At 36.0% G+C, this 24,789-nt stretch overlaps 1 long non-coding RNA gene across 1 annotated transcript; it reads left to right on the forward strand.

Moving 5' to 3' along the window:
- Positions 1-819: 819 nt before the first annotated feature.
- Positions 820-24,570, forward strand: LOC121070035. Its single transcript, XR_005819848.1, has 6 exons — positions 820-1,043; positions 1,657-1,787; positions 1,997-2,095; positions 4,785-4,969; positions 23,721-23,796; positions 24,514-24,570. It is a non-coding gene; the product is annotated as an uncharacterized LOC121070035 (long non-coding RNA).
- The last annotated feature ends 219 nt before the right edge of the window (positions 24,571-24,789 follow it).

Below are 24,789 nucleotides of genomic sequence, written 5' to 3' on the forward strand. Positions count from 1 at the left end.
CTCTGAGGTCTGGACGTTTTAGTTTTTCAGTTACACTGGGCACTGGCTGGAACTACAGTAAATTTTACCCTTCTGATTAATCACTCAGCATTGGATTTCCTATTTTCCTATTATAAGCAATGTAGGATCCTTCCATTCCTATCCCAAGTCCTGATAGTTTACCAAATAACATTTTTTTTCCACAGTTCTTTCCCACATCACTCTGAAAGCATGAATAAATACATTAAACTGTGTGTAAATTAGGGCAGGGCAACAAATACACAAGAATAGTTTTCAGGTGTTGAAGAAATGTATACATTTCCCTTTTAGCCCTGACACATTAATGAAGCACCTTCCTTTCCATCAGACTTAATTCTCTCTCTTTTTGGAAGCATAAGTCCTATTTCAGATAGAATATGGGATAATTGAATATATATTTGTGCCAAGATTTCTTTTGTGTAATTACATTACTGCATAATTTTATGCTCCATAGATAGGAAAGCATGTATGGCTTCCTTGAACACTTCACCTGTCACCGTGAGAATTTCACTCTTTTCCTGAACAAGCACAGCCTTTATATAAAGTAAACATAAATGAACCAATCCAGGGCGGAAAGTTCCTGAGGCCAGAATAAAACTAACAAAATGTCACCAGTATTTTAAGATGGAGATCCCAGGAATGCATTGCCTGTGGTATGTGATGTATGTTCAAAGGCATGTAATGTTATTTTGTTTAGCCAGAACAGCCTCCCTGTGCCTGGATGCGCTCTGTAACAGACATCTTAATGCCTTGCCTTGCTCCTGCCAATGAAGCTGTGAGTGAGGTTTCCTCACAGCAGTGATGCTTTCCAGCTTCCCCACTGCAGGCCCATGCCCAGGTGAGACCAACCCCATGGAAGCACCTGTGATGGTTTCCAATACACCTCCTCCCCTCTGGAAAAGAGAGGTTGCTCTGAGCATGACCCCTCCTGCCTGCTGACAGCAAGTGCTGGTTCAACACAGATGCCTGGAGAAGAATTAGTGAAAAGCTTTGTACAAGACTGCAGGGCAAATTCAGGCTCATGGGTAAGTTTATTATGTTCATTTCTTCTGGCATGCAACCATTTCTTTCTTTATTTATTTATTTTTCTTTCCCTTTTCTGGTATTCTTCTAATGTTGCATAACTTCTGCTGGAGGCAGTGACTAAACTTACAAGTAAAAAAGCATTCTTCCTGAGAGAAGATGATATGCAAAACCAATATACAATATTTGGAGTACTACCGGGAGGGGCTACAGTGTACCATAATGTGTAATTTATCAACTGGGATGATGCAGTACAGCCTCCTGTAAATTTTTCATCTGAGATATATTACATTCTGAAGCTTTCTTTTCACTTTGGAATAAGTGTTGATTTTAAGAAACAAAATAGATGTCTGAAGAGCAGAGCCTTCAGTCTGACCCTCTGAAAAAGTAGGGACAAATAATAAGCTCAAGGAAAGTGGATTTCTGCATGTATATGTGAATTAAGGAAGCAAGGAAAATATTTGTAAGGCTGTCAAATCAATATAAGATCTTAAATTAGAGTGATACTCAGAAAACAATGGTGATATGTATTACAGTGCTTGCCTTGCAGTGAGTTTCTGTATACATTTGTTCAGTTTGTAAATAAATATTAGCTTTTTTTTTGTTCTCTCTAAGAGCTTTTCCTGCTTTGACTGAATCATGACATTCAGACTGGAGTCATGTTTTCTCTGGCGGCAGCAGCACTGAGATTTCTGAAGCAGATGCTCTGTGATCTTCAGCCACACCTGGATATCCTCTGTCATCAGGTAAAGCCCATACTGCTGAGGAAATCACATTGCCAACAGCCACTTTCTTCAGGGTGGAGCTAATGAACCTTGGAAAACTAGATGCTGGTTCAGAAAAGGAGTGGAGGGAAGCATCTGGGCATTGTGAAGGGGATCGGGTAGCAGTGCAAGGGCTGAGGTGCTCCAGCAGGCACAGAGTTTGTGAGCTGAACTCCACCCATCTTTCACAGGTCAGGAAGAACCTTGGTCCTTTGTGTGCTGCACAGAGTCCTGCTTGCACAGAGAGGAAATGAAGCCCTAGGAGGTTGTTTTCTAATATTCCTAATTTGGTATGTGTTCAGGGAGCTGCATCACTCGTATTTTATGTCAAAATCAAACGTTTATTTGATATTGCTTTTTAATTGTATTTGAATTGCTAAATGTCCTGTGATATGCTTTGTTAAGAATACTGCACATTAATATTAATATTGTTGTTAGCAACAATAATGATCAAAGCTTTTTTCTCAAAATAACCATGCATACTACATTATTCAAACATGAGTATAAAATTGCACATGTAAATACATGCTCCAACTGCAGTGCATGATATTACTTGTCCCCGACACCTCCAGAAAGACAGAAGTAAAATGTGAATGGTATCTTTACCCTTACAGCATTGTGATGCTTTGGGAAAGAGCAGAAATACAAATGCTTTCACAAAAGTTTACATTTCAGACTAAAATGAAATAAAGTAATTTACAATCCTCCCCATCACCTTTGCAAGGTGGGAAAAGATCATACATACACAGGCATATATAAAATTACAAAATATATGTCTGCATCCAGTGGGATGTAGAGCAAGAAAAGCCTCATGAGGATCAATATTCTATGCAGGCAAATTGATGCATATGAACAGAGAAGCTGCTCGTTTTTTAGGTCTCCTAAGGGAACAAGTTTTAGATAATTATATGACAAAAAGACCTTTTCGGATCTATGAAAAAACACTCCAAAATGTCAAATGCATAGAAGCCATGTTTCACCTGTAATGATACAAGCACCACATTCTGTAACCTTTCTAGAACAGATTTACTAAACACATTAGCTTAATTTTACAGCACTGTAAACGTCTATTGTACTGTACTGTTAGGGAGCTGTGCTAAACAAATACTGGTGTCCTGCTGTATGTCAGAATATTCTGGGATGCTTCAGGACTTTTCATGGAAAGAAAACAGTAGGCAGAGCATATTTGGAGAATGCCAGAGAACAGCCAACCCAGGAGTAATTTTAAAGAAAGGTTGACCAAAATTTCTTAAAAATTAGAATTAAAAAATTAAAAACAAAACAACAACCAAAAAAAAAAACAACAAAAACACCTGGAAGGAGTTGGGCATTTTGGGATAGTATTTTCCTAAACATTAGTCTGCTCTCTCTTGGTTTGGGGCTTTCATGTGATGGTGATAAAAGGCAGAGTAGTGCCTGGTTTGCAGAATCCCAAGCAGGCCAGTGGGCCGAGCTCAGGTACAGCAGAAGCAGAAATTCACACAACATCGCTGTCAGAGAGGTATAGCATTTTCAGATTTGGCTTGCAGAACAGGGCAGCAGTTCATTAGAGGGTTTAAAACCAGCTGGTTTTGGCTTAGGTCTATCAATTCATGCACTCCCCAACTATCCTGAACATATTGTCAAAGATTTTATGAAGAAAGATATTAAGAGGGTTCATATACTCAATGTGCAAAGCAAAGTCACATTATCTAGAAAGCATACTGAAGCAGATAAAATTAAATATATTTTCCATAGCATAGAATAGGAGTTACAGTGCTTAATAAATCTGTATACCACATTTGGGGATGTAGATACTGACCTTACATATTTATTGTATGTACAGGGTGTATTCCTTTTCAGATAAAGCCTTTAGTATCAGCCTCCTAAGGAATACAAAATTTTGACTTCAGTGCATAATAAGCTGTCTGTGGCCTGAGTTCTAGTTCTGTGTAATACAGAAGGTATAATTCTGATTTACATTGGTAACTTTCCTTTTAGACGTGCTTGAACAACTGGCAGAGGTTGGTGACAGTTTCATATCTGATGAGCATATATGCAAGTGAACCATGGGGATATCTGACCATAGGCATGGCTATGGAAAATTGTAAGCCATATCCCTTAACTGCTGCAGCACAAATATGCAACTAAACATAGTCACAGATACTAGGAGCTCAAGTACAATTTCCTTACTCTCAGTGTTATGGAGCTGTTATGGATCTATGCTGCCCACCACCCCTGCCTGCATTATGCCTCTCAGCTGCCTAATAACAGGAGAGTAACCTGTATGGGCTAAATCTATCAGTTACGTTAGGTGTATGATGGATTTGAGTGTGTGTGTTTGTGTGTGTATGAAATGTAGAAATGGAGATTACATGAGAGAATGATTAGCAGTAATTTAGAAATAACCTCGTTTTCTTGACTTTGGTTTCATGCTAGGACTGTTCTGTCCTGAATTCCCTCCTCTCCAGTTCCCATTGAAAGGAAATTATTATTTTAAAGTTAAGAAATTTTATTTGACAAACACGATGAAGTATAAATTGCATGGCATCAGTGTGAGTCTGTGAATAACTTATTATGTAGGTGATGTTGTGCTGAGTCATTGCTGAGTATCATGGTTTGTTTGTTTGTTTTCCTGGAGAAGAGAAAGACCTTAAATGCTATTCCTATTTTAATTTTGATTTCAATATTAATTATTTTATTTTGCTTTATTTTATTTCATTGTTTTTATTTTTCTTCATGTAACATGGAGGACAAATGCTCTTTTCCCTGTCTTAGGAACAACTAGCAACTTCTGTTTCCTGCCTCAGTGTTTATAAAAGTCAGAGGAGGAACAAATTTAAAATAGCTTTAGCTTTATTATTTAGAGATCTCCTATATCAGTAAGACTGTCTGTCTTCTTTTAACGTATTTATTTCTGAGTTCATACTCACGTGATACCAAGCTAATGTGCAATTGCAGATATGCCAGTTGCTTTTGTTTTCCTCTTCTATCCACCAGCACTGCAGAAGTCTGTGGAGTGGGGGCAAGAAAACAAAGCAGACCTGTCTGACCACTTGGAAACTTTCTACTTGTGAATATAGCTGCCAATTCTGACACAGCCAGGGAGAAAGACAACTTCAAAATGTGTTATGTCTGGCTGGGATGAGAGCCAGATTATTAACAGGATGACTTGTTTTGTGAGAGTAAGTGAAAAATTCAATACCACCTATGCTTTCAGTCCCCTTTCTCAGTTCTGATGCCTGGAGTCTTTGAACTGATATTTGATTATTTATGAATGTATAATAACCAAATAGCGGCACTGAATTGAGAGACATTATCTTCACAGTTGACATAGAGGCTCCACAACTGCCCATTTCTCCACTTTTTAAATACACTTGAATGACAAGCTGCTGATAAAAATAAATACTTTGTGACAAGAGAAGAAATATGACTTGAGGGTGTCAGTGTTGGAATGAATATCACAGAGGTCTTCCACCGCAGTTGTTAAATGTGGAATGGCATCTAAAACTGCACAGCTCAATAAATTGCCATTATAGAGGCTATATTTGTAATCAGGGGATGCTATCTCTAGTCTTATAGCTGAGTACATGTATGAGGACAAAATATTTCTAATATCTGAAATGTACTGCATCTAAGCCTCAGCTTTCAGACAACAATGGATTACTTTCAAACAGCATGTCTTCCTAAATCAATGTTTTTCTTTGTTGGTTTATTTCACACTGTATATCTAACGCTTCATTATTAAGATGTACTTTCTGTGGTTTTGTTTTTGTTTTTGAATTAATTTCATGTAGGAAATGGCAGATTTAAGGTGGTTTTTTTTTTTTGTTTTTTGTTTTTTCATTTTGTATGAGTGTTCTGTAAATGGTAAGTGTATGTATACCAGGATGGGAACACAAGTGGCACCACAAGTCAAAAATGATGCTGGATAGCAAAATTTGCCTTCTATTTGCCATTTAGTTTTCATTTCACAAATTTATACCTAATGATGTTGCATCCTTTGTATAAATAATCAATAATTAATTTATTTTCCTTGGTGGAAGACAATGAATTCCTAGTAATATGTAACATTTTCTAAACTGTTTTTTGTCCATATCATTTCTTTCATCTTTAACAGCCCCTTTCCACCAACTACTAAACTTTCTTCATAGTTTGTGTTTGTTTTGGAAACACTTGCCCCTTGGTCTGATTAATTACTTTGTATACAATGCCAAAGCTTTTAATCCTCCACTCTTCACCCTTTACTTAGATTACATTGTTTAAAATTTTAATGAAGATTATTAATGGTTTTAGGAGGTGTTCTTTTATTTATTTATTTATAGAAATTGCATTATGTCTTTCATAAAATTTGAAGAGACTTATATGGGATTTGCATTATTAATGTTATTATTATCAGTATCATCATTATTAATTCTACCTATTTACTTTTGCTGGTATACTTTTTTTTTTTTTTCATTTGAACCCTCAACTTACAAAACATTAAAAATACATTGCAATGCATGAATGGCAGGAAAATTGATATGGCAGCGGGTCTCTAGGCCTTATGCTTTTTCTTTTAAAAGTTACATATGGAAAGAAATATCACCTACATTTACATCTTCTTTAAATGAAAATTCATAATCTAGTTGTAGAAAAGTGAGTGAATTAAAGTTTGTAATCTTATATTGCATGCTGAAATTTCATAGTTGAATCTGTGAGTTATGCTAATAAAAAGAAACCCTGCAAAGCGATAATAAATACTTCCAGTGAAACCCATTAGAAATGAAAACAGAAATATAAACAGAAATCTTGCTGACCAGTTTTTTCTTTTCACTTTCTGCCTCCTCTTGAAGTCTGGTATTGCAAAAATATGCAAAGTATAATTTTGTACTATATATTTGGTCCCAGAAGCACACTGCAAACATCTAGCTCTAAAATTACAATGATGTTTACGCTACAGATTTCTTTGCTCTCTCTTTTACATCTTATGTCCTGGAACACAAGGCTTGATGGCCAATATAAATATAAACCATATAGTTTAACTGCAGAGGCTATTCTTACTCATAGAAATGCCTAATACTTCCCTCCTGTACCCACTCATAATTCCCTTAACTATGTCAATAATATCCTGTGTCAGGAAGCTTGCAAGTTCATTACACATTGTGCCTGATTCTGGCAAACTATAATTAGTTTAAAATTTCAAATGAAAAGGAAGGAGCAACTAAAAATTCCAAAAACAAATGCAAACCAAAAATGGATCAATATAATACTTCTCTTATTTCCTACCAAATGATTCTCTATTTCTTCGTGCATTGCAAGGTTGCTGATGCTTAAGTAGTATTTTGGTGCTCGCTCAGGAAATTTGCTGCACAAAAGTCAAATACGACCTAAGTATTATTAATAATTTGTTGTGGTGTTTGGCAACATATGTTTGGCAAAGAACAGGAGTAATAAGCTTTGAAGTGTATGCATGTTTTGAGAGGGGATTTTTCACAGGTGCTGAAGCTGCATGGGTCTCAGATGTTCTTAAAGATCTAAGACAACAGAATATCTCTCCAAACCGTTAAAGTTTGAAAAAGCAAGTGAACAGATGTTCAGTCCTTTCATTTAATATTTCAAGCAGCTGTGTAACTTCACTGTGTTGATTTTTTTTTTCCCCTTCCCTTCCCCCCCCCCCCCCCCCCCCCCCCCCAACATTTAAAAACTAAGCTGGGTTTAAGGTCAAGCCTGATGACAGCCTGAGCTGGTTCTGACAGCTGTTTAAATGTTTGTGACATCTGCCTCAGAAGCTGGGATGTGTGTCTCTCTTCTGCCTGAACTGCTGCGCAACGGTTTTGTCATGCCTCCAGGCGGTTTCCTCTGGTGAACCACTCAAGGCGCAGGGAGCTGCTAAAAGTCCTGAGATGTCGGTTGCACACTCTTAACTGCTTCGTGATCTTTTCATCAGGATGGGCAAGAATACAGAGTTTAAACCCTTTATTAGAAACTTGGAGGAAAAGCAAAAGTTCTTGAAAATATTCCTTAACATGTTTGAGGCACATTTTGCTTCGTTTGAAGAGATCTGTCACCACATTCCTGACGATAGGTGGCTAATTCCGCAGAGTACTCAGTCACAACATGACATTGTCCTTTCTTCATTCAAAAGCCTGTAACTAAACAACTTCTCAAACGGCATCTCCCCATAAGGCTTGCAGCATGAGCAGACGACTGCAGAAATTCTGGCAGCTTGCTGATTAATCCCTAACATTGGGCTCATCTGTTTCTGTATTTAATTCTCAAATAAGTCTCAAGAAGGCAGACTTCAACATAGTCAGGAAATCAGCAGACAAAACCTCACAGAAGAACCTTAAGAGGAAGAAGGCCTGGAGAGACCTAGCACCTCCTTAAAAGCTCATTACTAAATTCAAACCACCTAGTGCATGGGAAGGATGGAAAGCTCCACAGAAACAAATTGGTTAAATTGTGATCTGAAATTCATTTCTTGTCTTCTTTCAGACAGCTCCCACCGACAGCTTGTGTAATGCTGACATTAAAGGATATATTTCTTTCAGGGTGTTTAGCAAATTGCCACTTAAGGTTGGGCTTTGTGCTGATCATCTGCTTCTGTGTTACACTGCAGGGTAGCTTTCTCAATGCAACATATGAACTTTTTTATTTTTATTTTTTTAAGTGGAGAAAACCTTTGACTATCTTTCTATGCACTTGTATGAATGATGTCTTACTTGCTGGGGTGTTGCAATTTGACACAGGATAGTAGAGAGAGCTACCATTATTTATAGCAGTGTCTTGTTGTTCCCAAATCCGTGACCTAGTGTCTCATGCTACAGGGGAGCAATAAGAAGTATATCATCTGCAATGAGAAATCATCCCGAAATACTTACTTCAACAGTATGAAGTATCTAAGGAAGGACTTATACAATGTTTTGTTTTCTGTTTTGTCCTGTGAAGATTTCATGTATGATGTGGTCAAAGCTTTGCTGTCCTCTTGTTTGTTTTCCTGATGAAATTGTTTGTCCAGTGTCATTGATTTGTGTTACCGTGAACTGGATCTTATCTGTCCCAAACTCAGTATTTTCTCTGTGGGCCCCTGTCATCACTTCTCTCAGCACCGATGTGTTTCATCAGAATTGATGCTGCTATTCCTATGTCATCAGTTATTTTCTGGATTCCTGCAAGGTTTCCAAGTAGTCTTTGTTCTTTAGCTGAAACACTTCATTCACTGACCTTACTTCAAAAGGTAAGCAGAGAAATGTGTTTCTGCCCCAGGGTGTACTGAAAGCGTACAGTTAATATCATTCTTCATGTAATCTGATTTGTCAGTATCCATCCCTCCTACTGGGATTACTTTAGCAGGCCAGTTGGCTTTGACCATTTGCTATCACAGCTTAGCCTTCCTGAAACTGCTGGAACTCAGGTATGTTCAAGTTTACCATTTTTTGTCTGTTGTGATGCTGTTAACACACAGACCGAATATTTTTGTCTATACTCCCTTGTTTCCTTACCTGCTGCTTTGAAGAGGTCTGTCACTGCAAAAGTACAGCTGTGCCTGGCACAGATGTCTGATGAATGCATATATATGTGGTGCTCCTTATGGGAGACTACTAATTCCTGGAAGACTTTTGGGTGTGGTCAGTGTTCTGTGAAGTTTAATGTCTGCTTTGCCTTAAAACCTTGTGTTTGAGATACACTGGTCTCTGAGATACTCCCAAAGGGTCAAAGATCAGCTTTTCTTCAGCCATTGGCCTTGTTCAGGTGACTTCAGAGTTTTACCTGGGACTCCATTACAGCAGAGGTAGTTCATTTAGTTTCTTTATCTGGACTGGGATATGGAGTCTATTTTAAAAGCTGAAACTCAGCTGCTATGGTTAGCTTTGAGTACATTTCTTGGAGTACTTTCTGCATGTGCTGTAGAGTTTGTCCTATTTTATGATACTGCACCCACAAGAGATTAGTCACATCTGAGTTCAGCCAGGGATTTGTGGCTTTTTCCCTGGGGTGTATTTGTTGCTTTGAAAAGCAAGAACAGTGGTTACACATGCTGGATTTGTGACAGAAAATTTGAACAAACTTGTGGTAATGTTTCTATCCATGTGTGAGGCATGCAGGTTTTTCTACTGTGACTCAAGGGCCCCTGGGCCCACATGGTTCTGCCTATGCAAATTTCAGACTACAGTGCAGACCTGATCTCTGTTTGTGTGGCACTTCAGTTCTGCAGATTATGTCTTTCTGCACGCCCAGATCAGCCTTCCTCAGACACCTTTACGCAAGTGATTTATCAGTGACACTGAACACAGTTTTATCTCTAAGCATGTAATTGTCAGTATTTTCTGATTCAAAATTTCAGGCTTTTTGCCCCAGATCTGTTACTTTCTTCCTATCTGCTCTTCTTGGTATTGGTGAGACCAGAACTGATATAATTCAAACACAGCCGTTTGTTGGTTTGGTTTTTTGTTTTGTTTTGTTTTGGTTTTCTTTCATAGATCACAGTATTTCTAAAGCATTGTTAAGGCATCCTCTGGACTGGGATTATTTTCAGTTTGTTGCTTTGATAATGTGATCTAAATCCCAGAATCTCCTGATCTAGTGAGTTCAGCACAATGGCTACCTTCAAGTGCTACCCTGTTTATCAGCTTTTGCCAACTTGTTCAACGTGGGTATGTGGGATGCAGAAAGGGAGGTGACTTATCTCTCCTGCTGCTCCATACTTTTCCTCTGTTTTACTTTTCAGGTTATCTGCACTGTTTTTTTTTTGCTTACATTCATACTTTTACTGTCCTACAAAAAACATAACAGAGCTGCTCTCTGACCTGCCTCTGGTCACTCTGTTGCCTTCTCTTCCTCAGGAACATGGACATTGGTAGCACTAATATGCAGTCTGATCTAAAACTCCATTTTAGAGTAATAACAATGGCTCCTATGGAGACTCCAACTAAGCAGTCCCTTATCTGCTATCAGACTCAGGAGACATGTGACATCCCTGCTGGGGATTATACCTAAGTACATCTAGAGAGACCATACCAGCATAAAAAGCTAATCCTCCTTGACCTACAGGCTACACCTCAAAGGATAACCATGTCACTAATGCTTAAAGCAGGCATAAGCACCTTCTGGAAATTAACTTACTTTAGATTAGGAACAATTTGGTAGAACAAATCTACATTTAGTGATGTCACACATCACTGAAGTTTCCTTGGTCTGCTACTAACAGAATTGTCATAAGCAGGAAACATCCATAAATAAATGTAAACACGTTTGTGTGAAATAGTCCTGTAAAGTTGCGTTGGATTTCTTGCTGTTGGTTTTCTCCCAGTGTTCCAGTACTACAACATGTCCTTAAAGAAAAACTGACATTTAACAGTTGAGGCTGGAAAGTCAACACAAGCATATATAGAAACACATTCTTGCCTTCTCTCACAGCATCACTCAGTAACATAAAGAAAAACACTCAGCAAATAATAGAAAATATACAAAAACTGGAAGTGGATTCAGGTTTTTCAGATGTAGTTAGGGCACTAGTCCTACCACCACCCACTAAATACTGGGTTTTGTATGACAATGTGATCAACTAATTTCAGCTCAATAGCTTTTTTAATTGTTAAGTATTTATGAGTATATTTCCTCTATGGAAATATCAGGTCTATGAAATATCTGCTGGTTATCCCTGGACAGTTTACTCATTCTGTCCCTACTTACTCATTTTTAGTTGTAAATTTGTACAAAACTTAACTAAAATCCACTGCCTTCTTCCCCAGCTGTAGTGGCTGTAAACACCACAAACATCATCATTAGAAGATCGTTAAAGAAACTAGACAAGATTGAATGAGGTTGTGGCCCATATTAAAACATGGTTGTTGCAAAGCTGTAGAAAGTCTGGTTCAAAGGGTCATCTCTGAGGTGAGATGCTGAATATCATCATTTTTTCCTATCAGTCCAAGATACGGCACTCTGGGTTTTGTTAAATTGTTCCCATGCTCTGTAATTCATTCTACAGCAAAGCTATTGTCATAATGCTGTTGACATAATACTGTAATGATGAAATCTACCAAGAACTGTGTTGTTTACCAAGACGGAAGTGTCATTGATTTCTGCTTTCTTATCATGATGACCCCAAACCCTCTAATGCTGTGTTCACCATCAGAATAGGATGTTAGAAGAAGAAGCAATGCTAATATGCAAGTGCATACAGTATCCCTGTTTCTTCATTCTTTTGCACAACTTCTGTTACCCATTTCTAACCAACTGCTAAGATACATCAACTATTTCTAATAGTGCCACCTGGTGAAACCTACAATAATGTTATAGTATATATTTGCTATACTTCTGAAATAAATATATTACTTTCTCTGGTGCTTGCTTATCAGTTTGTATTCAGAAAACACTTCAAATTTTTCAGTTTAAATTAGGTGACATTTTACAGCTTTTACAATTAAATTTTGGCTTGCAACTATTAAATTTACTCTATTTCCGATATCAAATTATTTGAAGTGATTCCATCTTTTTTTTTTTTTTTTAATGAGTGCCAGGTATTTATAATTATGCAATGGGGAATATACATATATAAAATAAGTATGCAAAGATTTTTTTTCCTACCCTGTGTAGCTCTAACTAAAAGCAGACTGCAGGTAAAGCCTCTGAATTTATCGCAACAGCATGTATTCCAACTATGTGAATGGGTCCCTCTAAATGATCCATTTTTTTCAAGTCCTCAAACAGGGGCTAAGTTCCACAGTTAAGAATCAGGTCAAAGAGAGTAATGTCTTTCCAATAAAATAGTGCAATTTTCCCTAGTTGCAATAATAACAGTTTAAGACATAATGTGAATTGTATGGTTCTGAAAACCATGACTATAATCTCCAGACAAATTAAGGGATAGTACCTCTGTGAGTAATTCAGTAGCTGATACTTGCTCTCTTATTCAAAATAAATGTAAAATGAGCCTACCCCAAATTTTAAAAAGAAATACATCTGATTTTTTTTCTCATTCCTACTTCAATGTTATATGGCAATCTAAAAGAAGATTTCTCTACAGCTATATTGTAAGGCATGTATACTTAGAAAAGATTTATCTCCCTTTTGGTTACTACTGGGCAAAAAGTGAAATAACGTATTCACAAACATGATTGCTAAATCCAGCAATTTGATTCAACCATGTTTGTACTGGACCTCCTTTACTTTTCCATGTACTTTGAGGAAGCTGTCTTTTGTTAAAATAAATGTTTAGGTAAGAACTGTTCATGTAAATATGGCTGTATTAGCACACCAACAGGAGTGTTTATATGCAAACAAGCACATACAAACAAGTATGTATATGAGAAGCACTTTTAATCTCCTTTTCACTCTTTTTCAATGCAAATACAAGAATGAAATGAAAATTAAGTCTGTAAAATAGAAATAAATCTGATTGTTCTTTTCATATTTGTTAGTCCAAAACCTAGAGCTAACATACATATTTAAATGTCATTCAAAGCCCAGAATTTAAAAGTCGTGTTACTTTCCATGGGATTTAAGTCATCTACTGGATGAAATACATTTTATGTCTGGGTGTGACAAAAGACAAAAAGTGCACTACAGTTCTCAAATAATAAAGTGGATATTCTGAATGGTAGAGTCATGAGCCCAGTACGTTTGAGAATTGCTACTTGAATAACCATGAAAAATTAAAATGTTTATATGGAAAGTGTAGGCAATTCATAGACAAACTGCTACCTGCAAAAAGACAGATAAGCATAACAAATATTCATAAAGTGGCCATGTTGAATACTGATGTCCAATAGCAATAGTTTAAGACTTTTTTATTTTATATTTAGACGGAGTTTATATTTAGAGTCTGAGTTCTATTCTTGCACCTGTAATTACAAATTTGGAAAAATACAGAACATAATTTTGTAGTGCTAGGACACAAAATCAGTGAGCAATATTGCCCATTTGTTGTAAAAAAGATATGCAGAAATACCAATTGGTGGTAACAGAGCTCCATGATTATTTCCAGAACAGATTTTCAGCTCCCACTTCAGAGAGAATTTTTTGGTGCTTATGCTAGTTCACATTAGAATTTGGCGATTTGGAAAATCCTTGAATTAGGAAAGAAACCACTTAATTAATGCATGGATTGATTTATACAAAGAATACTTCAGGCACTTTTTATGTACATAAAAAAATATTGTTAAGCAGTACAAGCTCAAGGTATGTGAGTCAACATCTGGAAGACTTATTTAAACTTAATTATGATTTTATTTAATAAATAATAAACTGTAGGCAGTTGTGCAGTTTTAGGAAATAACAGAGTAAAAACTTTTTCTGATGTAGCTATACTTTAGGGTAAAACTGAGCCATCATATCAATAAGAATTACACCTTCATATTTCAAAGATCTACTTGTTAAATCTTTGTAAAAGTAGACATTATACTGAAATCATCAGAGAAAAACTATGCATTGTAATGGAAATGTTGATGAAAATACGCCCATTTTAAAATTGTATGTTTTATATTAGAATGCAATCTAATTAAGTTCACATATGATAGATGATAGATGCTTTCTGAATTGAGGCAATTCCCTACCCAAAGAATTAGCATAAATTTTTACCTCTGAGGTGAGCTGGAATGATAAAGAACATTAAAGCTGCTGATGGGCTTAGCTATTTTTTTGTTGAACACTATCAGAAAACGAATAATAATATAACAAAACTGAAAAAAATAATCACACATGCGGAAGTCCCTCACTAATTTTGTTCCAGAAAGTACAGAATGCTGCTGTGCATTGTTTTCCATTCTGCTTTATGTATATGTTGAAAAGGAAAGATTCTGTTTTTTTTTTTTTTTTTCCTTCCTTCTGTTGTGTCACTTGCTATTAGATACTTCACTCTGGTGATTTGAAATGCATTTGGAGAAACTGTTTTCTGTAGATCTGTATGCATATGCTTGCACAGAGGGAAATGTATGTAAATGAGGAAGTATTTGCACTGATTATAGCAATTAAATCAAAAATACAGAGGAGAAGAAGAGTTAAACTGCATGTGACATTGCTGTGAAAAGATTACGGTGTCAAAAGGGAAGGACATAAATTACAGTATGCCTACATAACTTAAGAAAAAGCAAGCCCATTATTATTGATAGTTTCTGGTTTTCACACAGATGCACAGACACATGCATACACATATTATAACATATTTTACAGCTTGAAACCAACAAATAAATTCCAAAAATACATTGTGTAAATCTGACTGCAAAAAATGAGTCTAGAAAGCAAATGTCCCACTTGTAAGATTGTGGTTTTGGCTTTTTATACATGATATATTTTTTTCAAAAATACCAAGTTATTTTCATTTATAGACCTATTAATGGTACCAAAGTTGTTTAAAAACCAGCCAGTTAAAACGTAAATATTTTTGATCTAGAAATCAGGAAAATCTTAGTGTTTGACAGAAAGAGCCATCCAGTTCAAATTGTTTTATTCCTGTATTTCCTCTTACTATCCACTGCAAATGTCCCCAGTCTATCTGACACAAATCTGGAAGATATTCCTATCTTGCCTTTTTGCCCTTAACAGTAAAAGCTAAATCTCTGAGCCAACATATGTGTTCAAGTTGAGAGTCCATGGCTGTTAAAGCCATAATACCTAACTGAGTTTTACTTTTTGCTCTACTTAATTAGAATTATCTGAGAAATAAGAATATCATGTCCGGAAATACAGAGACCTATCTGGAGTGTAAGGTAATTCATCTCATATTTTCAGTTGAAAACCTTCCTCAAATTTTCAAAATGAACTTAAGCAAGACAAATATTTTTGAAAGTAAATGATTTGTCAAAAGTAAATAACGCCATTGTGATTGACACTATTTAAATGACTACTTTGTTAAAGAATCTATTTCTCATGCCTAATATTGTGTTAGAAACTTCCATTCACCTATAGAGTCTAACAAAAGAGAATGTCAAATAAATTTAAGAGCAAAGTATATTGAGCATTTCCTCCTAATTATTTTCTTTTTAGTACATCAGAGTACATACACTTTAAAAGAGAAAGAAATCATGATGGCTTCTACTGTAGTGGGAAAAGGGAATAGCCATAGACTAATCACAGAACAAGGAAACAGAGAACTTATTTTCAACAGTTGATCCATTTTAAATGTAAGCTCACCTGCAAACTTTACATGCAATAAGTGGAAAATTCTGACTCAGAATGTATCTCTGCATAGATAGGCAGACAGACAGACAGACAGTGATAGACTCCCGATCCATCCCCATCGATTTCCCTCCCAAATAGCTAAAATATACACTATGGAAAAATCACATTGATTTTTCTGTACTTTGGGTAAGAATATACCTTTTGCAAAAGAAATATGTGGGAAAAGAGCATTTTTAATTGGTAGAAAGGAGCAAAATAAAAATTGTAAATACTTACTGTACTGTGCACTTTCACAAGCTGCTATGGGCAGTGCAGATACTATGGTACTAGTTTATACTTCTTCTTGAGCTCCAAAGTACTTTAGTACTAGAAGCATAACCATCTGTAAATTTTAAAGGTCACAAAGGAAGAATATAGGACACATTTAAAATGGAAACTCATCTTCAATGTCTAGTAGGTCTTCATGTCAATTTGGGGATCTGGGACACAAACAATGGAGATACAATTTTTACAGTGAAGAAAGACAGCTCTAGAGCAACCCTTTCTTGACTTAGATGACTTAATCTCAATCCATAGCACAGTGGCTAGAAGATTTAGATGAATGAGGCACCAGTCTTCAGTTATTCTGTGAAAAGTTAGCTCTGGTATTAAGGCTCATATTATGGTTACACGCAGAGAGAATTTATTGAACCAAAATTCCAGTAGTGCAGATATAATATTGAAGCTGACATATACATTAGCTTTGTGTTATTGATGTTGTGACTTCTATTTCTTTGCACCTTAAATGCAATATGAATAGCACATAGAAATTCAGCTGGCATCAAGTTTCCCAAATTGATCACAAGTTAAAAATCTAAATCTTAATTTATTTTTCAAGGTTTTCTGTCTTTGTGAATAAGATGGGCTGTTCTTCAGAAAGACATTGCATAGGAAGGTGGATGCACTAACAATCCTTTTAGAAGAAAGACAGGCAACCAAATTTTTACACATGCTTTCCAAACATGAATGAAAATTCCTGTAATTCATAATAATCAACATATGATTAATATAGATCATGTTTCCCTTAAATTCTATTCCTACTTCCAATAGAATGGGTAATAGAGATAAACTTCTGTCCAAAGTTTCATGTACTGGCAATAGAGAAGAGAGGAGAAAGTGTTATCATATTGTGTATATGAATGGAAACAAAAATCGTGCCACAGTCAAATGAACACTTAAAATACCACATAGTAATAGTGTCCTCTAATTTCAAACTGCTAAAATAAATTATCATATGGTAACTATATGTATATCATATATACATGTGTGTATGTATAAAATTAGACATATAACTGTGAATTGCAGTTCCCTCTTTAGGTATTCTTCCTGTTATATATTTAGGTCACTATAAAATTAAATAAAGTGTTTTAATGTATGTATGGCATTGTAAAACCCTAAATTCGCTAAGAATACTATTCATATTGAACAAATCTGATTTCCTAGTGCCAGTGGTGATAAAGTACCTTTTCTAATAATAAGTCTGTAGAGTTTCTCCTATTGGTTATTTGCAAAACCCCAAAGTGAAAAAACAACCTGATTAATTAATCTCCATGAACTCCATTTATATGAACAGGAAGGCATACAATAAGCAACTCCCCAAACACTGAAGATACATTTTAAAATAATCTTTTCTCTTTAAAGTCCAGAAGACCACTGCATGTTTGATATATACTCTACTCAAAATGTTGAGATATGAGGGTTGCATCTAAGTGAGTATGGTAAGCAAGCTTCATATTTTCGTATTTATTTTATCAAAGACATCTCCAAATACTTCTAATTTAATAAGAGACCACTTTCCTAGGGATCTGGATACTTAGGACATCTCATTCTGTCCAGGTAAGAACAAGAATGATGAAACTTGTACTAAACTTTGGAAACTGATATTAAACTCTTCAACAGAGTAGGAATCCAGTTGCAATTACATTTTTCCTAATGTACCTGTTTAGTTTTTTATTTTTACTGTTCTTAAAAGTAATTTTTTAAAAATGATTTTTATCCATGTGATTTATTTAATTTCATAGACTATAGTGTTCACATACAATCACTGGTCCTATTAAATTGTGTTTTACAAGAATTTCCCTAACATTTGCATGTAGTGTTTGAAAAAGGCGTGTGTTGGACAGAGGGACACATTTCCACACATATATTCTTCATTTTTCCTGCACACTTCTGACTTGGGGTAAAGAGCTTGTTCATAAAATGGAGTTTTATATTCCGAGGAAGCAGAATGTGTTTGCTTTTTTTATTAGAAAATTTAAAATTCCTTTCTCATCATGATCTGTAATCTGACATGCTTATAAATACCCTGTCACACTCTGCCTTGCACATTCCTAATCTTTTGTTGATAGTCATATTGACTTCCATTTACACTGCTTCACTCATGCCCATTCATACTGAATCAGGCTTTGTGCTTGGTTGATCACACTGAATGAAAACCATTCTTTGCCTTTCAGACTTTTATATTCATAACCATTCGTATTTCTTTATTCATATTCTCTGCTTCACACATTCATTGTGTATTATCTTAAGATATTTCTAGCCTGTGTAGCCTTAAAAATTTAAGACCTGATTTAGGGGAAAAAACATGCATGAAACCGATATATACTTAAGAAAAATCCTCTTTCTGATTTTTCTTCTTTCATAAAAAGAAAAATGGAAAGTTTTAGTGAACTGGAAAAAGTGTGGAGAAATGCTAAAGTGGGATATTTGTTATGCTACTCACCTACGGCTAGTTGCTGAAACCCTTATAATAAATAGTTCACCATCTGAATGTATATTGACTGAGTTGGTCAACTCAAAATGAAGTGCATTACACAGTGTGGCTAAGGGTGGCAAAGACTGTCACCCCAGCCTTTGGAGATTTTAATTGAAAAATTAGTTTAAGTGTGTCAAGGTTGTACAGTCTAATTGGTAGCCCTAAACTGTGTGGTTGGAGGGTAGGAGGTAGGAGGAGGAGGGTCATGTGTTATGAAGAAGATCATTTTTGCTTGAAGTGTTTTGGTACCAAAGGCCCTTACTTAAGATTTTCTATAATACAGAGGAGTTGATATTTTTGTCAGTATAGAATTGATATAAAAATGCAAAGAAAGATTCCCTCAACCTTCCTGTCTGAATAGCACTTTGCTGGCACTCTCTGGAATATTTGTGATATACTCAGAGTTGAGTGGTACTGTGCATGACAAAAGGCTTTGATGTCATATGATCTCATTTTACCTGTTTATTCATTATTTGGTTTGTAATTTGCCACATGTGTACTTCAGTTAGAAAACAAAACAAAAAACTATACTGAACCTATGTGTTATACTATTAATTTGTAAATGACAGTGTATTTGAGAAAAGATTTATATATTTTGCAACTTTGCATTTTCAGTTAAAGCGTAGTACAGCTTATTTGTATTGGTTGCACTATAACCAGCCATTTGTCTGTAAGACATAACAGCAACTTCATGTAGTTGAGCAAGGTGCTCTTATTTGTGTTTAGAAATCAAACCAAAACGATACACTTTGTTTTTCCATCCTGGGTAAATGAGGTATTCACCATGTCTAAAGTGTCTTCCTTCCAAGGGGCACCAAGACAGGTACTAGCATGAGGAAATTTTTGTCAGGAAAGGAGTACCTGAGTGATGTCTCAGCATTTGCTCCATTGACTCCCAGTGACTGTCTGTGGCTAACATGAAGCTGAGCAGAAAATTAGGAGAAAATGCTAGAGTAACTTTATTGTCATGGGGATACTTACTGAGGCAGCTGCCACATGAACTTTCAAAACCTTTCTAAACCAGACTGAAGTTACTGCTGCTCCCATAAATCACGATAAGTTAGAGGCCATTGCTGTTTAAGCTATGCTTAATGTGCCACACAGTGTGTGGGCCCTTGTTTGTCACATACTTTTTCACTTATCCTATTACGTAAGAAGGTCAAAATAACCCTGTATTGTACCATATTGAATAGGTACCATTAAAAGGACAGTAGCAGTGAAATAAAGCATCATTTAGCACGTGGTAATTTTAAAGGCCTTTTAAAGCCTCTTAAAAATAAAACCGCAGCTGTCAAGGGTTGTAGTGAGGCAGTGGAGGTTCAGCAGGTGTTCCAGAGGACAAACAGCATGCACTCCTGGGTGGCCCCTCACCTCATACAAAGGGCACAGGGAGGGAGGAAAATCTACATATCTACATATATACATACATACAGATACTTTCCAGCTCCCCAGCTGGTGTAAGACAAGATGGCTTAATGTGTGCCCTGACAATAAAAAAAGCTGAGGATCTCCTTCACTACTGTATCATACACCTGTTCTTCATTGACTTGGAGTAACAGTAGTTTCATAGTCCCACAAAGCTATTTGCTAATTACTTGAGTAGTGGCTGTAAAGGCCTCGGGTTTTTCTTAGCAGAGGTGAGGGGTGTTTTCGGGTGGGGGTGGGGGTGGGGGTGGTGGTGGTGGTTCTTCTCCTGAAGTAAAGGGTGCAAATGTCAAATTAAGCACATAGTAGCATGCATGGTTCAAAATTTTTTAACCATTGTGGACTGTCAAACAGCTTCAGTTGTTCCCAGAAGAGAACAATATAACTAGCTGATATGAATAATGTTTGTAAATCTGAGTAATAGCACTTCCTGAAAAACAATGGCTTTTTCTGTATATGTCTTTTCATTACCTGCAGCTCTTTCATCAGCCACCATCTGCTCTTTGATTCGGCTCTTTCTTTTTTCCCATGCTAATAGCTGTAAACACTGAACCTGCCTGTTAGAGTTCAGGCTGTAAACAGCATGAAAATATTCAGCGTTGCTAGTGTCAAGAATCTTCAGTGCAGTCTCAGACTTTAAAGGGTACATTCAAATAAATAGAAGATCATTTTTCTGTCATGTTTCAGCTTGACATTCCTGAGGCAGCACAAATAGCCTGCTCAGTAAAGTGTAAAAAGCATTGAAGCAACAGATGAAAAGTTTGTTTTCTGTAGTTCTGCTTAGTAAAAATAAAATATATTTTCATGATAGATAGCAACACTCCTTCATATACATATTTCTCTAAAGTCATGAATGTACAGCTTCCTGTTAGAATTCTTGCTCAAATGGTCTTCTTTCTGAAAACAAGAGAGGGGAAAAAGTATCCTTTTAACATAGAACACCAACCCAAAATCACCAATCCAAATGTGCCCATGCCAATTAGGCCACTAATTCATCTGTTGCACCTTTTTTTTTTTTTTTTTTTTTTTTTTAACCGCCTGTTGCACATACCACATCAGCTTTTGTCCATTTGCAAAGCCAAGTGCTGCACTCATACGACCAGGCCAGGATATTCACAATAGTTGAGGTTATTCACCGTCAACTGGAATATCCAGCCTCTGGATATCAACAGTGACACTGATGGGACTGGTGTGGCATTAAGAGAACTTTTTTTGAAGTGAGGCACAATCAAGCTACCTGTGTATGCTCAAGACAGGACTGTTGTCACTGTTCTTGTTCTGCTACCATGTGCACATTATGTCAGGGATCAGAGGTATTAGCAAATAAATTAGCATCTAAATGAGGCATTCTAGATATCCAACAGCCTGTAGAACATGACTTCTCTGTATCTTTGAGTCAATGAATTTGAATTTGAATTATGTCTAAACCAGCTCTACCATAGCAACTTCATTAATTTGGATCAAAGGCTCATCAAGGATAAATTCATGCAAACAAATTCAGTGACTTATAAAAGTTTATCACTGATAGAAGTTTATTTGATAGACTAGACATATCCACTCATTCATTCTTCATTCAGTAATATAGGTTTTAAAGAGCAAAGTGAACAAAATCTGTTTGCCAAGAAAAGAACTGGCAGACCTATTAATATAGATCTTATAATACAAAACGCTGAGCTGAAAATTACAGTCCATAAACCTATACTTTAACTGATAAATGGAAAGCCATTGTTCTCTCTGTTCCTCATTTCATTGTCCTGATGGGTGACTGTAATTCAGCCGCTGCAGAGTACCTGATGCAGCACTGCCAGAGTTTGGATTCCAGGTGAAGAAATAAGTACCTGAAACCAAACACCTGTAGCATAGGTTTTGATAAATGCCATCATAGTTGTGCGGGAGGAAATGTAGGGAGCTGTTTTATTTTGTCTGCCATCTACTAGAACGTCAGTGACTCAATATTGTGACTAGTCTGTCTGGACAAACGAGGTTTACAAACTGTTTGTCTTGCTGAAATGATGTAGAGTAGTCCAAACAGAATGGTGAGTATGACACTGTACATACAAATAGGTCCCCTCTGAGTGCAAGGGCTATTTGCTAACATCTGGAGACTTTCTGGTGGACTTTCTGGTATGTCTTTATATATCTTTATTCCAATGTAACTTGCTTTGGGATTTGAGATCAACTGACTTGTTTTATTGTGGTGGATATTTTTCAATTCTCAACTGACACATAGGAGATGATGTGTTGACTTCTTCATAACAGAAAATGAGTGCAATATTATAGATGATCTTGTTAATAGGATGCGCCTTATTCTCTGAGCATGCACATTATCACAGCTTTCAAGCAAATAATCATTAATATTAATTAATGTATCCTCATCTCATATCCTATGAAGTATGAAAGTTTGATCCCTACTTCACATGAGGTATTTAAATGTTGTAAATGTCTCTCTTAACTCCAAAACAATCCTTCTTTCTCGTGCTCCAGATTCCCCTGTTCTTTGATGCCTTGTTCTACCTTCCATCTTTATTTTATCTGCAGCTTACATATTATTCCTCTCTTGTGAATCTGTTACTCAGGAGCAGAGTATGCCACTGAAAAGGAACATATATATAAATATATGTTTTATTTCTTTAATTATCAGATGTTAAACACATATTATAAACATTGATATTATAGCTCTAGTACTTTAGATTCTATTTCTAAATTAATTAGGCATTATTCAAGCTGTTAATTCAAAATAAGTTCTATTGTGTGCTTTTTAGTTAAAAAATACCGACTGCTGAAAGTTAAGTTTTGTGAGAATTTAACATGTTAATTTACAGAATACATCACTAAAGAGTCCTAATGTTAATGAAGTTCTTAATTATATACAGGTACAAAAAGGTTGCAATTTATATGCAGACATAAATATACAGGCACATATGATATTAATAAAAGGTGTGTGTATATGTATGTATATACGCAAATCTAATTGTACCTATAGGTATTTTAAAATATATTTTTCTATATAGTGTTATGTAAGGTATATGTTCTGAGTACTATAAAAAAACAGCTATGTTACCTACAGAAATAAACAATATATATTTACACATACACCCCACCTTCTGCAACACACCTTATGCATACATATATACATACATGTGTTCATACATATTAACATGATTAGCACTTTTCTATCATTGTTAGTAAGGATTTTTAGTGATAGCATTGAAAGACACTTAACAAATAAAACATGACAGGCATTGCAGTTTTGGGCAATTATACTACACCTCAGGTGGTGTTAATGGCACTAAGCCAAATGACTATAATCACACAAGAACTCTAATAATCTCCCTGCAATGTTTTGGTTTGAGTGTCTTGCTGCTGATTTTGAAATGTCATTTGACACATAAAAATAAAGAAAAGAATTGGTTCTCTCCAACTTAGTGGGGATACAGTCATGGGAATGTCACCAATGTCAAAGAGTCAGAAAGGTTCAAATGTGTTCTGAGCTGTAAGTTTTTTCAATTAATTATACCAGTATTAATAGATGTCACTGTAGTTTATACTTTTTCAGTGTGAACTCTGAAATAGAATAGATGGTCTAATAAAAACATGATTTTGATTCTTTACAGGGAAGAACAAATCCAGACAAGATTTGGAAGAGCTCTTTCATCAGATCAAAATATTTATAATGTCAGTGCCAATCAGGTAGAATTTCTATACACTATTTTTTTTTTCATTTATGAATATGATATTTCTGGAGCAAGTGTTTGTACAATGCTTTGGAATTCCATTGCTTTTAAAAAGTACAACGTGACTTTGCAAAAAATAGTGTTACTTTTTTCTTTTTTTGGTAATAATTTTGGGAAAAAATCATGGATTATACAGACCCAGTTCCACAAAAGGACTTTAAAACATAAAACAGGCAGAATAGAGATTGCAGCAACCTGACCTAGAGCTTAATTCTCAAAATCCCTCACCAAACGTATTAGTGCTTATTTCCACAGATACTCAGTGTTCCTGCGCATGGCCATAGACATACCAGTATGGTAAAGCTATGAGGGAAGGATAAACCTTGTCTTTTGGCTGAGGAAGTGCAGAGATATCTGCCATTCTTCTTGATGACAACTTTCTCTCTTTTGAGAGGGTGTCGCATTCAACTCCTAAACTGGAAGATGTTCCTGCTTTTAAAGAGATAACTGAATTTCTCTGAGTCACAGACTGGGAGCACTCCCTTGCAAGTGCTACAGACTGGTATACAAAGGCGGCAATCAACCAGCTCTGCCTTCCTGTGCCTGAGCTCCCTAATTGCTGGGCTGCAGTCCCTAGAACAGTCAGCAGTGATCATATTCTCACTTAAACATGCATACTTTTTCTCTCACACAACATCAAATATGTTAAATCTCCTTCTTCCCCTGTTCACAGATGATGGATCAATGCACCTTCTTAGAGAAACAGCTGTATTCCAAAATTCAGCCATAGGTCTGTATATGAAACGTATAAAGTATGACATGCTTCCTGATGAAATAGTGAGTTAGAACTAGGCCAACAGAGATATCAGTCAAAATAGTTATTAAGTGCCAATTACTTTGTTTAGTAATTCACTAGTACCTAATGAATTTCACCAGTACCTAATGAATTTGCTCATAGCTGTCTCCTTTAAAGCCAATTAAATGCCTGAACAGACCTTCCATGTTTAAT

The sequence above is a fragment of the Cygnus olor genome, chromosome 4 (genome assembly GCF_009769625.2).
Source record: "Cygnus olor isolate bCygOlo1 chromosome 4, bCygOlo1.pri.v2, whole genome shotgun sequence".
Classification (NCBI taxonomy): Eukaryota; Metazoa; Chordata; class Aves; order Anseriformes; family Anatidae; genus Cygnus; species Cygnus olor.